We start from the raw sequence: 25,674 nt of genomic DNA, 5'->3' as shown, positions 1-25,674 counted from the left end.
GCCCGGCAAACCGTGCAGCCGGTAGCACTCGGGCAGCTGTTTTGCGTGGCTGGGAGGGGGAATGTGGGATGCTCAGGGGAGGGGGAGGGGACTTTGGGGAAGGGGCGGAGTTGGGGCGAGGAAGGGGCAGAGTTGGGGCGGGGCTGGGGCCTGGGCCCTGTGGAGTGTCCTCTTTTTTTAATGTTTAAATATAGTAATCCTAGGTATGCTGAAGCATGGGAATAATTGACCGACTGGCAGGGACAGAAGAACTTTCCCTGATTTCTTGACAGGTGGTTCAACATTATCTGACTGCAGCATGGACTCTGCCAACAATAGATATAAATGCCATTCTCCCTCTCTTAATTCTTTAAATATCTTTTAGGTTCTCTCACTATGGTAATATAGCTGTTCCCCTGCTACAGATGCTGGGTCCAGAGAAACTGGAATAAGAATGAGTATTTCTCTACACAGCTGAGGAGACCTCTCAAGAAAAGACCTCCCGCAACATCACTGCAACAAGAAGCCTGAGAACAGAATCAAAGACTTAATGTTTTCAAGATGTAATTTGTTGTAAAAGTCACCAATAAGTTTTATATGAAATAAGTTTTAAGAAGTTATTTACTTCATTATTTTCTGGGTACGTTTTTGGCAGTCCCTTTGAATTAATTGAAGATAACATTGAAATTCTTTTAAGTGTTATTCAGACAAATGCTTCACATGAGAAAACACAAAGTTAGATGTTAAAAAGGCGTTACAGTTTTGCTCTTTGATATCTGCATATGCTATTTTTATGAAAAATAAAAGGGAAAGATTATGAAAAATCACAGATCATATTAAGAATCTTGCTATCTACAATAAGCATTCCTTATAGTTTTCTGAAAGATGAAAAATATACAAAATAAACAATGCTACATATTTTGTTGATAGTTAGATACATTTTTATTGTTATTTACAAACTGATAAGATTTATGTGAAAATGTAATCCAATTCTAGTATTAGTTACATCCCTCCTTATCTAACTACCTTTCCAGTAAGAATTCAAATGCCATTCACAAGCATAATTAAAGCACATATATAACCTGAACCAATCTGTCAGTCAATGACCACAAGCCATTTCGGGTTTTATGCCCTGCCTGCTTATGTCAGTGTCAAGGGTTAAGTACTCTTGTCCATTTGGTCTTTCAAACTTGCCCTACACCTCATTAAACTATTTTCAGAGCAATTTCTGCGTGTTGATCCTCTGCGCTAAACCAGCAACCTGATATTTAATTTCCTTTACTCCAATAATTAGCAGCTTTAAGAAATTAACAAAATGTATTGATTTCTAGCTTCCTTGACAGACAATATTCAATGACTAAAACACATCCATTCCTAAAATATTTTGTTTAAGAAACTGGGGATGCAAGAGATAAACACGCAAAAGAGTGAAATGTGGGTGCAGGGAAGGAAAGAACCCATAACTTTCTGAAAAAGGATAGTGGTAAACCATCAAAGGTCTCAATGTATGAGGAAAAATATTAAATGCTTGGGCACAAAGTACAGCAGATTTGTTTATTTGGGCATTATCTTAGGCTGAGCGAAAGGTAGGAGAAACTTTCAGGAAGAGTGTGCTCTATGGCATGCTTTGGTGCAGCTCCCCATCTGCAGGCACTAGCCAACCTGGCTGTAGCCTACTCTGCCCCCTCTAGCACACCGCAACCAGAGATCTAATTGCAGCTCATAAAGGTATACCCATGCCAGCTTTAATCTAGCTAGTGAAGCTAAAAACAGCAGCGACGATGGAGCCGTGGCACAGGCCATACAAGCCCACCTGACCCCCCAGGTATGTACTCACGTTCCTCACTCAAGCTGTTGCATCTTCACTGCTATTTTTAGCCACATTAGCTAGGTTAAAGCTAGCGCTGATATGCCGACACAAACTGCAATCACACCAACTGCAGTGTAGACATATCCTAAGAATGGTCCTACTGCCAAGGTCGGGGCTGCTGGTCCTGAATCTATCAATCTGGTAGCTAGCTAATCATACTGACCAGTACCCACTGACTGTAAGGGATTCTTCTGCCCTTTTCACCTGAGGACCAACACCTTCTCCTTGCACCTTTCCTACACGTTCCCCTTATGTCTAGTTACTTTTGTGATGTACTCATCAGTGGGCAGTTTCATCTTAAGTGAAACTTCTTTACCACCTCTCACTGTCCCATTACTTCTTTCACAAAAACTTTCCCCCAGAGATCTGTAGGATTTAGATCTGAGTGCCTTAGGAAGGTTTGGCCTATTAAAATTTTAAACACTAATTTAGCTCTTGAAGGAATGGTCTATCAAGTGGGTTTTTGCCTTTACTGGCAATCTAAAGACGATGAATACATGTGGCACTTTAAAAAAAAAAAAAAAAAAAAACACTATGACCCTAATCAGGCAAGGTGAAACCCCAAGTGTAGGTTACCATACACTGTAAAACTGAATGCACCAGAATATTGTCTATTCTACAGAATCTTCCCTTTCAAGTATTCTGATTAACAATATTTTAAGAGATGCTCTATATCTTTAAGACGTGTGGCATCCCCACACACTCACCCGCCATCTGCTACATATTCTAATCAGGTAGGATTCCCTGAAGAGGTTTCGCTTAGAAGTCTATGAAGACAGGTAATCCCCTGGATTAAACAGCATCATTTTTAACCATCTGCACACCAGATATCAAGATCATCATCATGTGTTAGTCATCTCTACTGAAAAGTATGCCTATGTATTTTTTGCTGTACTAAACACATTCTGGTTGGGGGTTTGTTCATTAAAAATTCTTTGTGTTTATGTTAGATATTTTTAAGTGTATTATGTCAGATATAAATTTATCTAAACAGCCATTTCAATTCCTCACTGATGCCCTGATAATTAGTTGAGTCCCTACAGGGACTCAAATATTCTTTTTTAAAGCAAAGGGCCATCAGAACATCTGTTCTTTTTTGTTAAAACCCATTCCCACACTAAAAGACCCGCACAATACAGCAGATTGGGGAACTGAGGAGAAAACGAAGCAAATCAAGTTTCTCATTGTATTTAAATTTTTCAAATTTAAAGCACTAACAAATCAGTGCTGTTAGAATTAATTCCCTAAAGTGCCAACCAAGCAATTTACAAAGTTAGTACCTCTGGTTTGGAATCCAGACTACCAGAAACAGCTCTACTGTTGATGCAAGGTAAATGTTTGCACTTATAATAGTTCTACTTTTACAATTCACACATAAATCAAAAGGCCAGTTACACGTTTACACAACTGTCCAATGCTAAAAGGCACAATCTCATTAACACAGTTAATCCATCTCAATACCTTTAATATATCCAACTCTAGACTTGGAGTTTGCACTATCAAACTGAGTTTTACCCTTGGCATACCAAATCTTGGTACCTTTGATCACAATCTTTGAAGTCCAGTAACCTGGCAATACTTCATCTGTATCAGAGTCTCTCCTATAGCATGCATGAGAGTAAGTTGCTCAACCAAAAGTGAATCACATTCAGACAGCATGTATGTATTAAGTTTGTGAATGTATGAACATCTTCAACTACCACCATACTAATGCAATTAAACCTTTCCTTGACAGATACTGGATTACTGCAGAATGAGTATCTAAATCATCAATGATTTAGAGAATGGCATAGAGAGTACACTGATACGGTTTGCGGACAATACCAAACTGGGCAGGGTTGCTAGTGTTTTGGAGAATAGGATTAAAATTCAAAATGATCTGGACAAACTAAATGGTCTGAAGTAAATAGGATGAAATCCAATAAAGTCAAACGCAAAGTACTCCACTTAAGAAAGAACAATCAGTTGCACATACAAAATGGGAAACGACTGCCTAGGAAGGAGTACTGCACAAAGGAATCTAGGGGTCACAGTGAATCACAAGCGAAATGAGAATCAGCAGTATAACACTGTTGCAAAAAAAGCGAACATCATTCTGAGATGTATTAGCAGGAGTGTTGTAAGCAAGACATTTTCTATGAGGGAAGATTGAAAAAACTGTGTTTAGTCTAGAGAAAAGACGACTGGGGGAAGGTGGGGGGAGACATGATAACAGTTTTCAAGTACATAAAAGGATGTTACAAGGAGGAGTGAGAAAAAATGTTCTCGTTAACCTTTGAGGGTACGACAAGAAGCAATGGGCTTAAGCAAAGGCGGTTTAAGTTGGACATTAGGAAAAATTTCCTGTCAGGGTAGTGAAGCACTGGAATAAACTGCCTAGGGAGAATGTGGAATCTCATCATTGGTGATTTTTAAGGGCAAGTTAGACAAACACCTGTCAGGGATGGACTTTAAACAACACTTAGTCCTGCCATGAGTGCAGGGAACTGGATTATATGACTTCTTGAAGTCTTTTCCAGTTCTGTGATTCTATGTTTCTAATGTAAGTGGTCCTTAGTATGAATTCTTTAATGCTGTGCTAAAACCTGGCCATATTATTACCACAAAAAATCTGTTACACAGCAGAAGTAAAGTTAAGAGTTCTCATGTCCACCTCTTTCCAAAGCTGCTGACTGATGGATAGTCCCTTGGAATATGCATCAGGGTTCCAGGTTCATAATTGTTTTTGTAGTTTTGACAAGTTGTAAAATATTGTAATTGCATAATCTATTGCCAATCCCGTGAAGCATGCAGTATTTAGAAATATATACTGGTTGTAAGAAATTTACCTTTTTGAATTTTTTATTGTAGCTTTCTGAAAAAAAATAAAAAAAACTTCTCCAACACTACCTAGGATTCCAAAAAGATAAGATGTCTTGTTTGCTTTTGCAGAAACTGATAGTTGATACGTGCTGCCCCTGCAGCTCCCATTGGCCGCAGTTCCCTTGGCAGTAGGACCATTCTTAGGATATGAATAAAAAAAATCCTCTCCTCAGAGCTTAGACAGACAGACAGATGGAAACTCGCCCTTTCAGTGGTTTGGGGGTTAGTTTTTTTTCCTCTCTCATTCTTGTTACACAGCATTGTAAAATACATATATTTAACAATATAGGACTCACAAGAGCCAGATCATGGCTAGAAACAAGCAGCCTTGAAGCTCTCAGTAATTCATGCTTTAGCATACAAGGAGAAAAAATGTGATTCAGCAACATAAGCTGCTTCCCTTTCAGTGTTCTAGGTGAAAGGTGCAAAGATTGCTGCTGTTCACTGGTCACACATATAAGTGATAAGGAAGAGAAATGTCAAGCACCAACTAGAGTGAATGGATGTGAGAAGCTGCAGGATGCTACATAATGTGACAATGACTCAGGAAAATAAAAATGGGATACAGAGTTTTTCTGAACAAGTGGCCTTTTTTAGAGGCAAAGCTCTTCCAGGTCAATAGTGACTAAAAGTTGTTGCCATCCGAAAAGCGTATAGTAGCTTTTGTTAAATGACTGGAAGGTGGGGGTCTCAGTCCAATTATCTCAGTTATCATTCAAAACCAAAAATTCTTGTTGACAGACACCAAGAAACCAAAGATTGAATGAGCTTGAGTGTGAACTACTTACTTGCCCCAGAGGTGTGTCTCTGCATCAAACTTGGAGTTTATTAGTAAAACTACAGAAAGAAGCTTACATCACTGCTGGGCATTCAGCATCAATTCTACTGTACAACAGAAGACAAATTCTTTACAGGTGTCAATCTTTCACAAACACAGAGTACAGTTAATTAAGAAAACTGATGCTAATAGCACCCCCACACTAATGAAGAATGAAGAACCCCAGTAAACATCTATCCTGGTCTTGATAAATCCCCTTGCTCACCTGATAGATTTTTCTACCCACAACTCTCTGGGACATGGGAGTGTTTAAGCCACCACTATCAGTAGAATACAACTTTCCTTTAGAAAGAGTTTCTAGCCTTTATTGTTGCAAAGCCCTGGTTTACACTTAAAAGTTAGGTCAACATAACTACAGCACTCAGGGATGTGAAAAATTCACACCCCTGTGCAACACAGCTATGCTGACCTAACCTCTGGTGTAGATGTGGTTAAGTGAAAGGAAACACGCTTCCGTCAACCAAGCTACCATCGCTCAGAAAGATGGATTACCTACAGCAACAGAAAAACCCCTCCATTATTGTAGAAAGCATCTACACTACAGACTATAGCAGCTTAACTATGGTGCCAGAGCAGTGCCATTGTAGCATCTGTAGTGCAGACATGGCCAAAGATAACTTCCAAATACAAATGGACATAGTGTCTCCTTTAACTTGACAGCAGTTCTAGTGCCTCTGTTCAGTTTCCTCAAGCAAAAGAGTGAATTGACAAGATGGATGTGTGACGGGTTCGGTCACAGAGACCACCTTGGGACTGCCACCTCATGTGCTGAGACTACCTCTGGACCCGTTTTCCCTGGCAGCTTGGGACTTCAGAACCCTGCCTTGTTGAGTCAGACACTCTAGCCTGCTGGAAACACAGATCCAGGTCTGAACCACGTCCCCCAAAAGCTGCAGCCTTAACTGAAAACAGCTTAGAAAGTGCTCCTGTCTAGCACCCAGATACCCAGTTCCAAAACCCCAAATAAATCTGTTTTGTTCTGTATAAAGCTTATACAGGGTAAACTCATAAATTGCCCACCCTCTATACACTGATAGAGAGATATGCACAGCTGTTTGCTCCCCCAGGTATTAGTCACTAATTCTGGGTTTCAATAATAAGCAAAAAGTGATTGTATTAAGTATAAAAAGTAGGATTTCAGTGGTTCCAAGTAATAGACAGAACAAAGTAAGTTACCAGGCAAAATAAAACAAAACATGCAAGTCTAAGCCTAATACAGATAAAATCTCACCCTCAGAGATGTTCCAATAAGCTTCTTTCACAGACTAGACTCCTTTTTAGTCTGGGCCCAATCCTTTCCCCTATACAGTCCTTGTTTCAGCTCAGGTAGTAGCTAGAGGATTTCTCATGACTGCAACCCCCTTTGTTCTGTTCCACCCCTTTATATACCTTTGGCACAAAGCGAGAATCTTTTGTCTCTTTGGGTCCCCACCCCTCCTTCTAAATGGAAAAGCACCACGTTAAATATGGATTCCAGTACCAGGTGACATGGTCACATGTCCTGTGAGACCCCAAGCCTTCATTCTTCCCAGCCGAAGTAAACAGAGTCATCTACAGTCAATTGTCCTAGTTGATGGGAGCCATCAAGATTCTAAACCACCACTAATGGCCCATACATTGCATAAATACAATAGGACCTCAGAGTTAAAATATTCTTGTATCTGAAACTAGGAGTGATACATTCATACAAATAGGATGAACACACTCAGATTATAAGCTTTGTAATGATAACTTACAAGACCTTTTGCATGAAGCATATTCCAGTTACATTATATTCACACTCATTAGCATATTTTCATACTATCATATGGAGTGCAACGTCACAGGATGTTTCACAGGTGCTATTAAGAAATCTGCTAAGATTAATTAAACTTGATAATGTTGTCAATTACGGTTAGGGTTCCCAGGATCTTTAGGAACTGGGATGGGCTTCTCATTAGGACATTAGGCCTGGACCTTGCATATGGCACACCCCAAATCTATTGTACCAGCCTCTAGCTAGGTGTATCATAAGATTTTTCCAGGCTCTGCTCCCACAAGTGTTGTAATTAGTAAACCTGTTTCAACCTGAAATTTAAGTTTGGTGAATTTAGGAGATCAGGTAAATTGCAGTACAGCACTAAAACACGGTTGAAAATCTATGAACAAGCCAAGACAGATGCATCAAACTGATGTCTATAAGGGTTGTTTTCACTCTCCTGCCTTTGACAAAAGTTTTACCACATACGAGAGTGCAGGCAGTGTTTGACTGCCAATGACAAGTGGAGAAGAGTACTAAGCAAGGCAAATACAAGATACCAGCACAGACCTGCCCACATGGTGGCAAGAAGAAACATTTTTCTGAAATAAAACACAAAAAAAGCTAGCTGGGGAAAAAACAAAGAGCATACGTGAAAGAGAAAAAAAAGATTTTCATGGTCTCTCTTTTCTTCAAGAATTAACCATGGAGCAGCAGAAAAAATAATTTGCAGCTGGAAACTACTCATCAAAACCAACATAGTAAATTACCAACAGACTTAATTCTGGTAAAATACAAACATATGAACAATCCCTGGCCCGGATATTCTTTATAATCTTATCCTTCCAGAAATCATATCTCCATTCTCACTTGCACATAGCATTCACTGTTCAGTTTAGTGCCCATCTGCAGTACAAATTTCTGGGATTTTACTCGCTTGATTTCTGTTGCAACTGGTAATTCTAATTTAGTGACTCAGGAACGTTTTGATCCACATGTCCAATCCCATTATTCAACAGGCCAGATCCACTGACCCAGAGATCTACACAATACCCAGCCTGTAATTACTTGTAAATACCTTCCCTCATTATTACATTGTGTTCAGAATAAAAACAAATGGAGCTGAAACAGAAGGAAAGAACCCCAAAACAAAATGGAAAATGTTCGAAGACAAAATTTACATATGCTCCAGGGTTGTCTGTCCCATTTAAAGACATAGGAGGAGTAAGAAAGGCCAGTGAAGATGAATAAGTGCTTAAAAGGCATGTGATGGATGAACAGGTATACAAATCAAACAAAAAGATCAAAGAATGCCAGATTGCAACTGCAAGCAAGAGTACAAAATAGCAAAGCAAAATACAATAGTATACTAATATTAATGTAAAAAGTTTTTTAAAATCTACATGAATTTTGGTTGAGGAGTATCCCTCTCCCATCAACTGTGTGTATTATTTCTTCAAAAAAATTCTGTCTGCCTCATTTGCCCTAATTATTTGAATCAATGCAACTATTGCACATTAAAAGATAACTTTCTCTGCTTCGCCCCAACTAATGTTTTCAGGATCTCTTCTTTGAAGAATCAATCAAGCCATATGTTCCCAGCTTTTCTACAGATTCCTGAGTCCATCAGTTTTCCTGTCATGTTCCTGATTCTCTTTAGTATTTCCACTTCCTTGTGAAAGAAAAAGTATGCCTATTTCTAACATCTGCCCCACTCTTCTCCCACACACAGGAAGAGGGTTTTTTTTTAAGTAATTTCTTTTTAAAGATATTTTAAAATATCTTATCCTATGATGTGATACATCAGAACAGTGAGAAAAGGATAAATTCACATGAATTCAAAGAATCAGTGCAAATAAGGTGACTGTATTAACTATTCAAATAATTCTGAGTTGTCATACAGGGAAACTCCCAACCATAAACATGGATTTTGGGGAAAACACTTTTCATATAACACTGCACTGATGATTATACCAGCAAGCATAATATGCTCACAAGTTTGATTAGATAAAACTATTACTGTAACTAGATATTGTTCTGAGGTGACATCTGTAAATGTCAAAAGTTTGATGAAAAGATGAAAAAGGTTGACTAATGAAGTGTAAAAAGGATCAGTATTATCAGATGAAATAGACTACAGATTAAACAAATTGCTAAAAGCTAACCACCATGCACAGAAAGGCTTACTGTTTAAACTCTCTAGATATGGACAGTTTTACCTGCCATAAAATAGTAACTGCAAGTATATTGATAAACAGATTGAGAAGATGGCTTGGTTCATTGCAACTTCGAAGTCAGTACTTCCACATGCTCTTCTGCAGCGTTACTTGTAATTTCCCATAGCAGTGTCCTTTTCCAAATCACAATACAAAGCCTTTTGGTTAAGATCTAGTGTTCAGTCTGCTATCTGATATGACCTTCAAGGAATAGATGCTGCCCATGCAAGAGGATGCAACATCTATTAGGTTCTTCCAACTCTAAGTACTACGTTCCTGTGCATTAAAGAGGATAGATCTTAACTACACCTCTACCTCGATATAACGCTGTCCTCGGGAGCCAAAAAAATCTTACCGCATTATATCGAACTTGCTTTGATCTGCTGGAGTGTGCAGGCCCACCCCCACTCCTCCCCCGGAGCACTGCTTTACTGCGTTATATCAGAATTCATGTTATATTGGTCGCGTTATATCGGGGCAGAGGTGTATATACAATAGAGGAAACTGATGAAGCAAACAAACTGCCTGCCAACACAGCACAGGTTAAAGAGAGCCCAGCTAGCCCCACCCCACTATAATTGCAGCCAATGCCAGGTATGGAGGGGGGAGAGAAGGAGAGAACCTGGGTCAGCTCGGGGCTGCCTGGAGAAGAGGCAGGAGCTAGCCTTCCCTACCTGAGAAGAGATGCTAGCCTGCCAGCCAAGGCAGCCATCTGGGAGTAACTACAGTCTCCTCAGCCAAGGGATACTGCAAAGGAGACCTAGGAGAGACTGGCATCTAAGATAACTAAGTGAGAAAAGCTCAGAGACATTGTGGGATTTGGCCTCACCAACTTGTCCGCCTGAAGGAGCCTAGGACCATGGCAGGGCACTGCCCAAGATCCATGAAAGGGTGCTATGGGAGACAAGACACCCGGCAAATTGGACTAGAGGGGCCATGCCACAAACTGAACAGGACCCCACAAAGTTCAGGGGTTGACACACACAGGGTCCTGGGCGGGGACCCAGTGGAGAGGGAGGGCCTGGGTCCCCCTACCCACCACTGCCTTAAAGGCTGAGGCTCCTCAACCAAACAGGGAACAGAAAGCCAAGCGTGCCAAACACTAGGCCACCCGCCCTCCAAGTCACCTGGTAGAGAACGATTTTTCCTTTTTAACCAAAGCATTATGCTTCAAGCCACTAACTGTTTGACCTAAGTGTCAGTTTGAACTGAAGTTTGTGTTTTAAACATTAATGTGTAGACTATTTTTGTGTTACAGAAAGTGAGAAATAAATGCCAGTGACTGAGCCAGACATTGCTGCAACAGACATCCTCCACTTAAATCCTGATCTACAACAACCCTACTATTCTGGTCACGGACTTCTCAACACAGTCTCACTGTGTCAAATTTTGTGATGAAAACAGAGGGACCATGAGGAGACCAAACTCATTTTTCACTTGGAATAAAACCTAGGTCTCCAGCAGTGAAAGACTACTGCTCTAAATACTGAGCCACTTCTCTGAAGTAGTACGAGTTACAAAAATACTTTAAAAAAGCAATGCAAACTACTAAATAGTTCCTAGAAAAAAAAAATTAGGCCAGGATAAACACAGCTCCTTTTCTAAATTTTAAGTCTGGATTGATTTTTATAGCCCTTAACCCATAAAACAGGGGCTATATTGAAACTTAACTACAGCGGCACAAATGCCATCTCCATGATAAGCTTAATGGATTAAAATCTAGCCATTTAAGGCTGATTGACCAGCTTGTTATAAAGACTTGTGACCTCGTACACTATAGAAGAGTAAGATTCAAATCTACTAAAGAAGAGCTTTCACATCTTGAGGAAAGAAATACCTTAAATGTAGTTTAACTTCCCATTTAGGTGCTCCATCCTGACTCTCACCTTTCCCCCCAATTAAACCAAATATACAAAAATCTTTGTTTAAATTTGCATTCATTGTTTAAAATCCCATTCCTCCTATTTCATCCTGCAGGGAAGTGAAATTATTATTTATGACATTACTGTAATTTCCATGCAGTATAATGGTGGCACAGCTTGGATAGTGTAGCAAACTTATAATTAAGATGGAGAAGAAAGCACTCGTTTTAAAGGGGGGAAAAAATAGCTGGAGGTCCAGGAAAACCTGCAAAGTAAGTTGTTTTTTGTATTAAGGTTTTAGTTTGCTAAACCTCCCCTTTAAAATTTCCCTATATTAGTCTGCACAGTTTTTGTACTAGTATTACTATTTTGGTCAGAAAAGAATGTGCCAATTTATACTCTTCCTGTGAAAAAGTGAGCAAATTACACTGGAAGTTATCAAAACATAGCCAGACCTTGAAAGTACTCTCTCCCAAACTCTTCTGCCACTTGCAACAATTTAAGCATGGGATTCCCAAGTATTGAAAGAAATGAAGCTAGATGGAACGCAACATCCAATAAGCAAAAAAGCAAAATGCAAAATCCATTCCAACCTAGCCTTCCCAAAACAACATCAGATCAAACAAAAAAGCCCAGTCTCTAGTGACTGGAGGAGACAGATTTATGCACGTTTTGGGATGTGCTCACATGCTTCAGTGGAGGGTGCCATATAAAAATCTAGAAGAAAAACAGAGTGTGTAAGCGTCTCGATCTTTCCATTTAACAAACTGCATGTGTCGAATTATGGCTATACGAGATTAACTGAGTTATCTGGAAAGGAGAGAGGTTGATCCAACAAGCTTCTTTCTCCAGAGCCAGTTTTGAGTAGTCAAAAATAATTACAAACAAGTTATAAGCAAATTAAAATTAGTGTTGTAGAGCATATCTAAAGAAAAATCGCCACTAGAGTGGACTAAGAAAAAAATAATGTCATCATAATATTCCAGGATATTAACATATTCTTTAATTAAAGTTGGTCTGCCAAGTAAAAGCAATTACTTCACCAGAAAAGGCACACATTTACTGGAAATTCCCCCTATCTACCTCCTACAGTAGTGGAGACAGAAAAAAAGAGGCAAATATTTTATCTGCCTTCATAAATAATCATTGCAGGTACTATAAAGTAACAGAGAATTACTGAAAAAATGGATGTACAAAAAAACCCAAATAATGCTAAATGGCCTTTATAAACATAAAACAAAGGGATCCTGTCCATTCACATTTGGCCCAAAAATTAAATTCTTATGTAAAAGCTTCTTTTTACAAAACTTAAACCCAAAAGAAATGTTTCCATGATTTAGTTACTAATTTCAATAGCAACAGGCTTTTGGTTTCCCACTCCCCAACAAACAAACATTGCCTTGCACCATTTCAATCTGAGCATTGCAGAACTAGTGCAAGAGAACCTGAAAGCAAAACTGACTAGACTATTTTCATTGATCAAGCTGAGAGGAAAGGAAGAAATTAAATCATACAAAACAGTAAAAATAGAAATATTAAAATTCTCAGCTGCATCTACCCAAGATCTTATTGGTAATAGATGTAAGGAGGTTAGTCAAGACCCTGACTGTTCAAAAAAAGAAAGCCTCTTTGTGAAGAATTAGCTTTGTTTGTGTTCAGTTTCTTTTCTCTAACATTCAGTTCTGCACTTCCCTTCCCCATGTGAGCACACAACCTTACTCATGATGGGTCTATTTTGACATGTGAGAAAGCAAGAAAAAGATCCATCAAAACCCTTTGGGATACTGATGTCCCTTCTTGAGCAGTTCAACATATCAAGAATGCTGCATGTAATTCTGGTCACCCCATCTCAGGAAAAGGTATTAGAATTGGAGAAAGTATGGAGAAGGACAATAAAAATGATTACGGGTGTGGAACAGCTTCCATATGAAGAGAGATTAGAAAGACTGGGAACGTTCAGCTTGGAAAAGAGACAACTGAGGGGGGATGTGATAGGGGTGTATGAAATCCAGAATGGTGTGGAGAAAGTGAATAAGGAAGTGGTATTTACCCCTTCACAGAACACAAGAACCTGGGGTCACCTAATGAAATTAATAGGCAACAGGTTTAAAACAAACATACGAAGTACCGGGTACTTCTTCACACAACGCAGTGTCAACCTGTGGAACTCATTGCCAGGGTATGTTTTGAAGGCTAAAACTACAATGGGGTTCAAAAATAAGTTCATGGAGGATAGGTCCATCAATGGCTATTAGCCAAGATGGGCAGGGACACAACCCTATCCTCTGGGAGTCCCTAAACATCTGACTGCCAGAAGCTGGGACTGGACAACAGGGGATGGATTGCTCGATAATTGCCCTGTTCTGTTCACTGGCTCTGAAGCATCTGGCACCAGCCACTGTCAGAAGACAGGGTACTGGGCTAGATGGATCATTGGTCTGACCCAGTATGTCCATTCTGATGTTCTTTTGTTCAGAGCAACAGAGCCAATTTTAAGCATAAGCAATGAAAGCAATTACTTCCCCTAATACTGGCCTACTCAAGGTCTCCCCGCCACATGAAATGATAGGCTGTAATGATCCCCTCTTGATACAGCAAGATCGAAGAGAGAGACAACCCTCGGACTCAGGAAAAGCTACTCACCGTCCAACCCCTCTCCGTCTGGTAACTTGGTCCCTCACATAGAAACCAGCTCTAGAAACAGAATAGCTTACGTGTCTTTAAGAAGTCACCAGGAATCTACTGCAACTATTCATGTACAAACCATGAGTTTGCTCCCACCCCCACCGCCGCACCCCCTCTCCCACACAAACATTTCCTATTTCATAACTACTATTAAGCAGTTTGTGTTGTAAAAAGACAACGGTCAAAAATGATTCCTGGATGGCAGGACTAAGTCAATTTTTCTGAACAGTAGTTGCATTTTCAACAATCTTAAAGATGGTCTGCAAAAGGGTTATTTTAAAATATGGCTTATTTTCTGTTTTGCTTCTTCATGATTAATAGAGGGAATTAAAAGCGTGGGTTTGGTTTTCGGTTTCTGTTTGGGTTCCACCCACTTTCTTTTACCTCAGAAATATCTGGTAAATCAAATCTGGTCTTCCCAAGGGTCTCAGAGAATGTATATTTAATTCTCACACCAGGGGAGCAATGAAGGAGCTCCTGAGTCGCTTCCAGGACTCAACTAAGACAGGCTATAGGGAAGTAGCCCAGGGAACCAGAGCAGCAATTAGTAAAGGGACACAGTATGAGGCTGCTATACGTAAACGGTCCCTGGTTTGGACCCAAAGCAGGGGGTGGGACAGGCCCCCTTCCCACCAACCACTGGGGAGAAGTGGCTACACCCTAAGGAAGGGAATTAGAACTGTGGCACTCCAGGGAAGGGAGCCACACTACTGGGACTGACTTAGCAGGGAGCTGTGGTTAGCAAGTCCAAGACGGGTGGCTCAGCACGAAGGCTGGGGTCACTGAGGCCCCAAGTAGAGGCAAGGAGTCCCCAGAGATGCTGCTCAGTACTAGAGTAGGAACCCTGCAACCTAGCTGGACCAACTGAGGGTACTGTGATGGGTTAAAGACTGAGGCCAAGGAGGGCTGCAGGACATTTTGGACTGTATATCCCGGAAGGAATTAGTTTGTTTCACACATGGACAGAATGCGACTCGGCCGGAGGGCTAGGTCACCGTAGACCTGCCTGGCAAGTGCAGAGACCGGGGGACACGTGCGCGGAGAAAAAGCTCCAAATGAAGGCAACTGTGTTTCACAATGTAACAAAGGACATACATTAAAGACAATGGTGTAGCTGAGAATCTTTATTCCTGGTGCTAATCAAGAAATAGCACATCTTGAATTTCAGATCCCAGTTTCAGTCTGCAAGCTGGGTAGTTAGAAAAAATATTCTGCATCTGAAATGAGCAAATCTGATATAGAAATCATTGGGACAGTAAGATGGAGAACCCTTAGATTCCACTTTTATAAACTCAGTTTTCAGAGCAGAACCACACTTAAAATAATCTTCAGGGGTTTATAATAAGAGCACTTATATTACTCTACTGCATCATTACAAGTCACTCCCATTCTCAATTTATATTGGTTTTAGTACTGTAAGGTATCAAGTTATTAAATGTAAACTTTTCTTCCTCTAAAGAAAATAAGAGAGATCACACCGCCAAAATGACGACTAGTTTTGAGACTAGTTTGAGTGAGAGAGAAATTCTGTATCTACTTTTTTGGTGTTGACCAACACTAGAACATAAAAAGCATCCTATGTAACCTCATGCCATACTGCTCTCCACAGAAGCAAGCATCACCCCTGTATATTAACTTACCGCTAATCCCCCCACGAAGAGTAGGACTCCAGAGAACCCACATCAATGTATGGTTTGTAAAATGTTTTGAGATCCCCAAATGAAAGGTGCCACAGAAGTATTATTGAATTCAAACGGTCAAACTAGGGAAGGAGGGAAAATGAGATAGACCAAACACATTGAGGGAAAAATGCAATGCACAACCCACTTTCCCCTACTATCCCTCTTACAATAGTACCTTTACACAACCACACATTTTAATTTTGTGGTTTTTTTTGTTTTGTTTTTTTTTAAACAAACACTGCCACATGACAGCAAGGAAGGAAGAGTGAAATCTCTTTTGTAGGATCTGTTAAAAAAAACACTCAAGAGGGACAACTAAGGTACTATAGTAAAGGGTACCAAGAAAAGAACGTAAGGAAAGGAATGTGGTTTAAAATAAGACAGGACACAGGAGGTTGGGGTGGGGAGGTGCACATGAGATGACAGCAAGAGATTAAGGGAAGGAGAGAAGTCGGATTTTTATCATTTCAAATGTACACAAATTAATGTTACAATTCTCTCAGAGATATGGCGACAGGAACAAAACAAGTTAACTTTACTCACAGTTTATATTGTTACCAGAATCCCTTAATTCAACTATAGTTTATGTATTGTACAATTGTAAACATATTAGTCTTCAAGCAACGATTGACAAAAAATCCACTTGCCTACTCAGACTTTGCAAGTTAAAATCATGAACTAAGTGTTGTAGCAAAATGGTACTTACAAGTATAACAGGAACTCTTCCCCACAAGAGAATGGAAATCAGGAGTTCTATGGGATAAGACAGAGGGAATAAAGCACAGTAGGTCAGGAATAAGGAAGTGAAATCAGAAATCTAGTTTGTTAGTAGTTAGGGTGGGGACATTTTCGTACAGTTTACAAAGGGCTAAGATACCGGAAGGCAATGTAGATGGTGATTTTACGTTGATTGCAAGAGCTCCTTGCGGGATTTCACAGACACATGAACATTTAGCTATTTTTGTTTGCCCCTCAGACCTCTTGATCATCACATGCCTTTCATGCAGGAAGTAGATTGCCACTCTCCAGTACAATTTTTGAGCAAGATCTTACATGTTCAATTTGTCTGCTGACAGCACTTCTCCTATGTTTCTATCAGAACTGTGAACCAAGCAAAATTACACTGAATCCATGACTTTGGAGGTAAAAAGGACTAAAATCCTCTAACATGCTTTTTTCCCCTAGCCTTATAAAGATTTGCTTTAACTCTTCACAGTACCTTAAATACGGTGATTTTTTTTAAAGATGTAAGAATAATTTAGGGAAAGTTTGTGGCCTGCCTTATATAAGGGGTGAGACTAGATGATCACAATAGTCGCTTTTATAAATTAAAATCACAGCTATCATAGCTAAAAGGATCTCACTGGAAGCACTTGAGGCTATTAAGTACTAGCGGTATGAATTTCCTGTACCTGACACATTTCTAGATAGTTATATAAACTCTTCTCTCTACTTACTGCCCTTGGCAATTTTTATATGTCAGCATTTTTTTCCTGCAAAACAGCTGATTCAATGGTTAAAAAGCAAAAATAAACTCCAACTTTTCCTATTTACCTATAATTTAGTTTCTTCTTATGGCGTTATCAACTGATTTGAAAGCAAAAAATCTTTTGAGGAGTGTCCCAATCTGTGCAAAAGCTCAAATATATTACAGAGTATGGGTCAAATGTTTAATATTTCAAAGCCTGGAGAAATATTGTTACAAGATAGCAATTAACAAGATTTTCTTTTACCGTTATTAAGACAGAAAATAGCATTTGGCTTCATGTTAAAATATGAAAAATGGAGAGTAAAAGGGAATATTTTGTTGCCAATGTGATCATTCCATATTCTTTATGAAAATATGCTTATGATAAGAATATAACAGGGGTCGGCAACCTTTCAGAAGTGGAGTGCCGAGTCTTCATTTATTCACTCTGATTTAAGGTTTTGCGTGCCAGTGATACATTTTAACATTTTTAGAAGGTCTTGTTCTATAAGTCTATAATAAATAACTAAACTATTGTTGTATGTAAAGTAAATAAGGTTTTTAAAACATTTAAGAAGCTTCATGTAAAATTAAATTAAAATGCAGAGCCCCCCGGACCAGTGGCCAGGACCTGGGCAGTGTGAGTCCCACTAAAAATCAGCTCGTGTGCCGCCTTTGGCACACGTGCCATAGGTTGCCTACCCCTGGAATATAACATAACCGAGATATACGTTATGCAAGATGGCTCATGTGAGATATCATTGGAAAAGTTATGATTTACTGAATGCGATTATCCTATTTGTATGCCTGTATCATTTCTGTATCTGAAGTTAGGAATATTGACTAGGAATATAAATGGAACTCTGAACCACAGAAACTTTGCAACCTGCCTGCAACAATATCTAGGGTGAGAAGTACTATTTGTAACCGATTTCTTTAGTGAAACTAGCTTAGTTTGCACGTTTGATTTAGTTTGCTTGGTAATCTGCTTTGTTCTGTTTGTTACCCCTTTTACCACTTATAATGGGCCTTTTGTAGTTAATAAAACTTATATTGTTTATAATATAACCAAGTTTCTGTAATTTCTATCTGGGGGGAGGGGGAGAAGTGGTGCATACCTTCCTCCACATTGAGGGAGGAGGCGGATTTCATAAAACCTCTGAGTTTGTGTCCCTTAAAAGGAGTGAGCACCAGAATGTTGGAGCAAGTCCCTTAAGCTGAGTCTTCCCAGAGCTGATCTGCAGCTGGGTGTGGCCCTGCCTGTGTGTGTGTTAGAGGAGGCTTTAATAGCCTTGCTCAGCAAGACAGGTTAAAGGGGGCCCAGGCTGGCAGAACAGGTAGATTCAGTGGTATCTCAGCACATCAGGTGGCATCCCCAGGGGTCCAACCCTTCAAAAAAATACAACCAAAAATTAAAGACTTTTAAAAAAATAAAACAGACTGTGCTTTTGTCAGTGATTATATTAATAAAACCAAACATCTTGAGAATAATATGCACTTCATCATAAATTTTATTTTTACTGACAAATTTCAAATATGAAATTTATTTAGAATTCTATTTTCCTGTAATAGGTGCAAAACACATCCCAGAATGCTCATTATTACTTCTGATAACAGAATTTCTTTCAACTCCATCTGTATCTGATTCGTGCTTGCAGTGTCCTTTGGTAAGACACGCAAAAAATAAAGCAGTACATCTTAGTATTTCTGAAGCAACTAAGGAAACCTAAGTTGTTTTTGTAACATGCAATAATCTTATTTAGAATAAAAGAAGGACCAGAACTAAATTATTTATAAAGCCCACTCATCCAGTGGAGATTTGACATAATGGGCCTACACATGGAGTGGCACCTAGCTTCTCAAAGTAAGGCTTGAGCAACAGAAAACCAAGAAACCTGGAAGGGTACAAACTTGTTTTCCTACAAATTCCTTCCTAATCTGATTTGAGGAAATTATACATGACATGTCTCTGCATGAGATCCACCCAGGCATACAGACTCAAGGTAGGTCTAAATTAAAACACTGTAGCACTTCAGTGCAGACACTCACTACAGTGATGGGAGAGATTCTCCCATCACTGAAGGTAATCCATCTCCCCAAGAAGTGGCAGCTAGGTCATTGGAAAAATTCTTCCATCCACCTAGCACGGTCTAAACCGAGGATTAGGTTGGAATAGCTCTGTCTCTCAGAGATGTGTATTTTTCATGCCCCTGATAGAGGCTGCTATGCTGATGTAAATTTTCAATGTCAACCAGCCCTCAGAAACTGACTTTTAAATCTCAAGAGCTCACCTGAAATACAGATTCCAGCCAGGTGTTAATAGATGATCATCATCAAGGTAAAAAGTTGGTCAAGCAAAATTTACAGATATCTTATTCTGCTTGTTAAAATACCAACAATAAGGCCAGGTCTACACTCAAAAATTAATTAGATCCAGCTACGTCACTCGGGGGTGTGAAAAATCCACACCCCCGAGCGACATAGTTAAGATGACCGAACTCCTCATGTAGACGCATGAGGTCAACAAAAGAATTCTTCTGTGGACCTGCCTAGTGCCTCTTGGGGAGGTGGATTAACTACACTGATGGGAGAACCCCTCCCACTGCCATTGTTAGTGGCTACACTGAAGTGCTGCAACTGTGCCACATGGAACTTTGTTCAAAGCAAGAAATATTTAAAGGGAAGCTACTTAAAATCAAACTTTAGTCTGAAAACTACCTGTTATTGTTAAACAAATTATTTAAGGATATTATAAATGAAAGGAGCAAAACACACTTTTTTACAATTTGTTTCCTTAGTGCACTGGACATCACTTTGCACCATGTTTCACTGTCACTCCAATCCAGTAAAGTATGTGTCTGTGGTTAACTTTAAGTGCACAAGTAGTCCAACTGACCTCAATGTGACTACTCACTTGCTTGAAGTTAAGCACATGCTTAAGTTATTTGCTTGATATAGGCCTACATCACTTCCCCTGTTTGTGTGGGATTTTTATCCAGAAAGAGGTGAGAAAAGAGTATTTCAAGACAACTGAGAAGTGTAATTGTAAACAAAAGTTAGCAGGGGGACTGGTGAATCTTGGTCCTTTGCGCCTTCTTTCTGTTAAAGAAAAGAAGTTTGGGTTCAAATAGTGAAAACACCTTGCCAAACAGAAGACCACACCACTTTTTGAAACCTTCATTCCTCAGACCAGCAAAGCTGGAGCACACAGGAAGAAAGGGAGACAATAGCAGTTGTCCCCTACAAATAAATTCCCCTTCCTGGTGCTACTCACTCACCTATTCAGCCAGCTGAAGAGGAGACAGGTGAAAGTGAAGAGGATGAAGACAATTAGTGAGGATCTAGGAGGAAAAAAAATCCAGCTGTCCTTTCATTATTCTGTGTTGGATAGCTCCCAAAGGAACTCTGATTAATATGGAGAGGTCCATGTGTTTCAGTTTTCTGGATAGAAGTACAATCCTTTAGCCTTATCTGAACCTGCCTTTATACTGACCCCAAAAGCATAATGGTGCAACCCTGTAAAGTATTAATGGGTAAGCAAAACATAAAGGAACAGTCACTTGTGGACCAAATCAAGTTTCAGATTAAAGCCAATTAGTTTATTATGATTGCTGGTATTTAAAAATTGATCCTAATCTCTGGGTGCTTAACAAACCGTTACTATAAAATTTAAAATATTATGCACACAATTAAATGAACAAATTATTTAATAAATTGCCCAGAACTCATAAAACACCCATCATCATTTTTAAACTAAGGGCTGGGGGAAAGCCAACAGGTGCAGAGGAGCACGTGGTTTGGACATCCCTTAAGGGAGGATGTATAAATGGAGATTCCCTATGTCCTAATAAGGAGGAGACAGAGGATGGAAGATGATAAAATACAGGTAGGATCTGATGAGAAACAGTCAAAAGAAAAAAAGTTCTATTCAATTACATCATGTAATGGCAGACAGCTAAAAAGTGACATGTTTTTAAAGTGCTTACATATCAGTGCTAGAAGTTTAAATAATAAGATGGACGAACTAGAGTGCCTCGTATGAAATGAGGATATTGATATAATAGGCATCACAGAAACTTGGTGGAATGAGGATAATCAATGGGACACAGTAATAGCAGGGTACAAAATATATCAGAAGGATAAAACAGGTTATGCTTGTGGGAGAGTGGCACTATGTGAGAAAGAGAGTAGAATCAAATTCCACAACAGGAAAGTTTGGGCACCACTGACCTAGAGGATAACAGGGTTATGAGAAATAGCCAGCATGACTTGTTAAGAACAAATCATGCCAAATCAACCTAATATCCTTCTTTGTTACTGTTACTGCCCCAGGGAGGAGAGGGTAAGGGGCGGGCTGTAAACATGATATAACTTTATTTAGTACAGCTTTTGACACAGTCTCAAATGACTTTCTCATAAGCAAACTAGGGAAATGTGATCTAGATTAAATTACTATATGGTGGGTGCATAACTGGTTGAAAGACCATTCTCAAAAAGCAGTTATCAATGGTTCGCTGTCAAACCGAGGATGTATCTAGTAGGGTCCTGCAGGGGTCCAGTACTATTCAGTATTTTCATTAACAGCTTGGATGATGGAGTGAAGAGTGTGCTTATAAAATCTGCAAAATGACACCAAGTTAGGAGGGGTCACAAGCACTTTGCAGGACAGGATTAGAATTCAAAACAACCTCAACATATTGTGGAATTGGTCTAAAATTAACAAGATGAAATTCAATCAAGAAACGTGCAAAGTACAACATTCAGACAGGAAAAAATCAAATGCACAAATACAAAATGGGGAATTACTGGCTAGGCAGTAATACTGCTGAACAAAATATGGGGGTTATAGTGGATCACGAATTATATGAGTCAATGTCACGCAGTTGCAAAGAAGGTTAATATCATTCTGGAGTGTATTAACCAGGGTGTAGTACGTAAGACACAGGAAATAATTGTCCCATTCTGTTTAGTATAGGTAAGGCTTCAGCTGGAGTACCGTGTCCCATTCTGGGTGCCACACTTTGGAAAGATGTGGACAAACTGGAAAGTCCAGAGGAGAGAAATAAAAATGATAAAAGTTTAGAAAACCTGACCAATGAGGAAAGTTTTAAAAAAATTGGGCAGGTTCAGTCTTGATAAAAGAAGACAGAGGGGGCACCTGGTTACAGTCTTCAAATATGTCAAACGATATTATAAAGAGAATAGGGATCAATTGTTCTCCTTGCCCACTGAATGGAGGACAAGAAGTAATGGCTTAATCCACAGCAAGGGAGATTTAAATTAGATATCAGGAAAAACTTTCTAACTATAAGGACAGTTATGCACTTGCAAGGGAGATTGTGGAATCCCTGTTACTGGAGGGTTTTAAGAACAGGTTGGACAAACAACTGTCAGGGATGGTCTAGGTTTAGTTGGTCCTGCCTCAGCGCACAGGTCTGAATTAGATGACCTCTCATTACATGACCAGCCCTATGTTTTTATGATGCTATGATTTTTGTTACCTATATTTGAAGTTTACAAAGTAAGCAAGTATGATGACCAAAGGCACAAGCATCAATAATCAGAAATACTATCTGCCGAACAGATTAAACTGCAATAATTCAACTAGGCCAAGATTTTCAAAACTAGAAACCTAAAGCTAGGATCCCCAAAAATCACATTTTTGATACCTGCCTAATTTTCCAAAGTACTAAGCACTCAATAGCTCCCACTGATGATTTTATAAATGCTTTAAATACAGGCACAGAAAGAAAATCTTGGCCCCAATCAATAAGTAATTTAATTATCAATCAGATTATCAGATGTCCAGAGCAACTATCTGACTGGCTGCTAATCATCTTTGGGTGATGAATCCCCAGTGACTGCTCTGGTATGACAGCCTCACCATCTCATTTACAAACTCAGTGAAATTACCCCAATTACTGTACTTAATTTTTGTAGCTCAAGTGCATTCACTTATCAAAATATAGGTTTCTTGGTATTTTAACTATGAAAGACTGCAGGAGATACACTGATTAGTCATACTCCTTTGAAAGGCCTCCCGACCCCTGCACAGCCAAGGCATGTGTTAATGACTTAGTAAAGTGTGTTTTGTCTCTTGCTGTTTCTTTCAGGCACATATTGATAAAACACACATTAAATTACAGAGCACACATACACCATGCATTTAGGTCACCTCTGTGTGGGGGCATCAAGGTACTTAGACACCACTACCTATGACTTACCAATATGATGTATCAAAAACATGTAGCAGAAAATAAATGGTGTCAGACTAAAGTGACTCATCTACAACATGTCATTTTATTCTCTTCATCACCACCACCATAAACAGTTTTTTGCTCAGATTGTGCTTACATTTAACATTAAGATGAAATATGCAAGGAAGGGGAGGATATTTATTTGCTTAATGCTCGTAAAAAGGTGCTAGATCAACAATCCTGAAGCCCAAAGACCTGCTTATCCACAGAACAAGTACACCATGGACATAGGTAGCACAAGTTTCCCTACACTGCTTTCTTAAGGCACCATATAGGGAACCTAAAGTTAATTCTACCTTCTGTGTATTAGATATGATTTCTTCGTAGATCCAGCTTTGCATTAAGAAAAGCAGCACAAACCAACAGTTATAATTATTACAGAGCCTGCTCATCAGTATCACTGGCATCTATCCCCCAGCACTAGCTACTCAGTCTAAGACCAGGCCACTTCTAACAACAAAATATATGTACACAATGACCCTGGGCAGTGTGAATGGTGGATATTGAAACACGAGCTTGTTCTTACAGTTTAACTGAATTTCTGCGTTGCTTAACAAATCTAAAACAAATGCTTCTTATGCACAACTGACAATATCCGATAGCCATTTGACCTGCCTCAGTGCACTTCACATGAAATAAAAAACCCTTGGCTCTTTTTAGATTTGCATGCTTATCATAGCTTAATATACCCAACGAGATGGCTAAAATGTTACCAAAGCCAACCATTAAGTTGGCTCCAACCTACAAGTTTTTGCTTCAATGGTAGCAGATTATAATAATGTCAGATATACTATAATTTCACTTTTTCTTTTCCCAAAAGAAACTGTAGTAATAACACACCATGGACTGAAGAGACAGACATCCACTGTAAATTCAGGCTCATCTTTGTATTTCTCCAAGAAGATATTTTGAATTTGTCATTCACACTGGCATACACATTTTATTATACAGATTACAGCCTGAGAGAGAGCATTAAATACACACAGACAAACCCATAGCAATGACTTTCTGCACACTCTGCAAACTGATGCTTCACTGAATCAAATACAAGCAAGATACAAAAGCTGAAAATCTCCTTGTGTGTCACACAGCGCCAGCATCAGGCATGGATGGCTTTCACCTTTCTCTCTGAGGGAGAAATGGCTCCATCTGTACATTATACTCCAATGATAAGCCAACTGCCTTGTGTTACCATGCATACAATTGCGAAATATAGCTAAAGCATAAGCAAAACAACAAAGTATGTTAGTAAACTGACTACCCCATCCATATCACTACATCCAGACAGAATACCATTGGAGTCAAACATTCTTCATTCAAGCATCACAAAAAGCAGCACAAAATAAATGAGTTCTCCCCTCTCTCCAAATTCCTGTTTCAAAGATAGGTTTCCGATTGGTTCTTAATGCATCATTTAACAAAACTCAAGTGTGTAATATTCTGAGCAGCCGCTAATTATAAAAATCCCAAGCAGCAACATAGGGGGAAACATCATCTGAAATCCCCTGAGCTGTCATTCGTCATTATGAGTCTCAGTTAACACAAGCCCTAAATGCAAAGTTATTATTTATATCGTCTTTGAGGACTTTTTACTGTTATTTTGAAGTCCAAAGGCAGAGGACACAAGCACACAAAAACACTGTAAGTCCCCCTGGTACCAGGTATGGAAGTGTGGGAGGAAGGAAGGGGAAGCTGGGCTTTCTTCATTCCCCCCACCCACCCCCCGAAGCAAGAGGTTCCCAGGGAAAATACAATGTCCATAATTTTTAATGATTATTAAACAGGTGTGTAATTATATGGCATTTATGACAAACTGAGATGATCCCTTGTCCCCATACACACATACTGCCCCCAAGAGCTACCTCCCCCCCAATACAAAGATAGATCATGTTTAATTGTCTCTGTTTCATGATCCAAACCAAGCAGAAAAGCAAGGTGGTGGCAACTGGGGGTGGGATGAGGGATAGTCCACTTTCAAATGAGGTTCCCTACTCTATCCCCTCCACCCCCACCCCCATCCCATCTCCCCCCATCGCCTCCCACGCCCCCATTCCATCCCCCCGTCTCCCCCCCATACCATCCCCCCCGCTTTCCTCACGCCCCCCCGCCCCATTCCATCCCCCCATGCCCCCGCCATCTCCCCCACCCCCGATTCCATCTCCCCCCCATGCCATCCCCCCCCGTTCTCCTCACGCCCCCCGCCCCATTCCATCCCCC

General features: G+C 39.7%; 1 protein-coding gene across 1 annotated transcript in view; it reads right to left on the bottom strand.

Moving 5' to 3' along the window:
* Positions 1–25,674, bottom strand: part of DNAJC5 (DnaJ heat shock protein family (Hsp40) member C5) — a 44,190-nt gene that overhangs the window by 13,325 nt on the left and 5,191 nt on the right. The window contains exon 2 of the mRNA XM_034786968.1: positions 16,439–16,485. The gene's annotated coding sequence lies outside the window, so the exon portion shown is untranslated. The remainder of the gene's footprint in view (positions 1–16,438; positions 16,486–25,674) is intronic.

Source organism: Trachemys scripta, chromosome 12 (genome assembly GCF_013100865.1).
Source record: "Trachemys scripta elegans isolate TJP31775 chromosome 12, CAS_Tse_1.0, whole genome shotgun sequence".
Lineage (NCBI taxonomy): Eukaryota > Metazoa > Chordata > Testudines > Emydidae > Trachemys > Trachemys scripta.
Note: the sequence above shows the minus strand (reverse complement) of the source record. Positions and strands in the feature narration are given on the sequence as shown.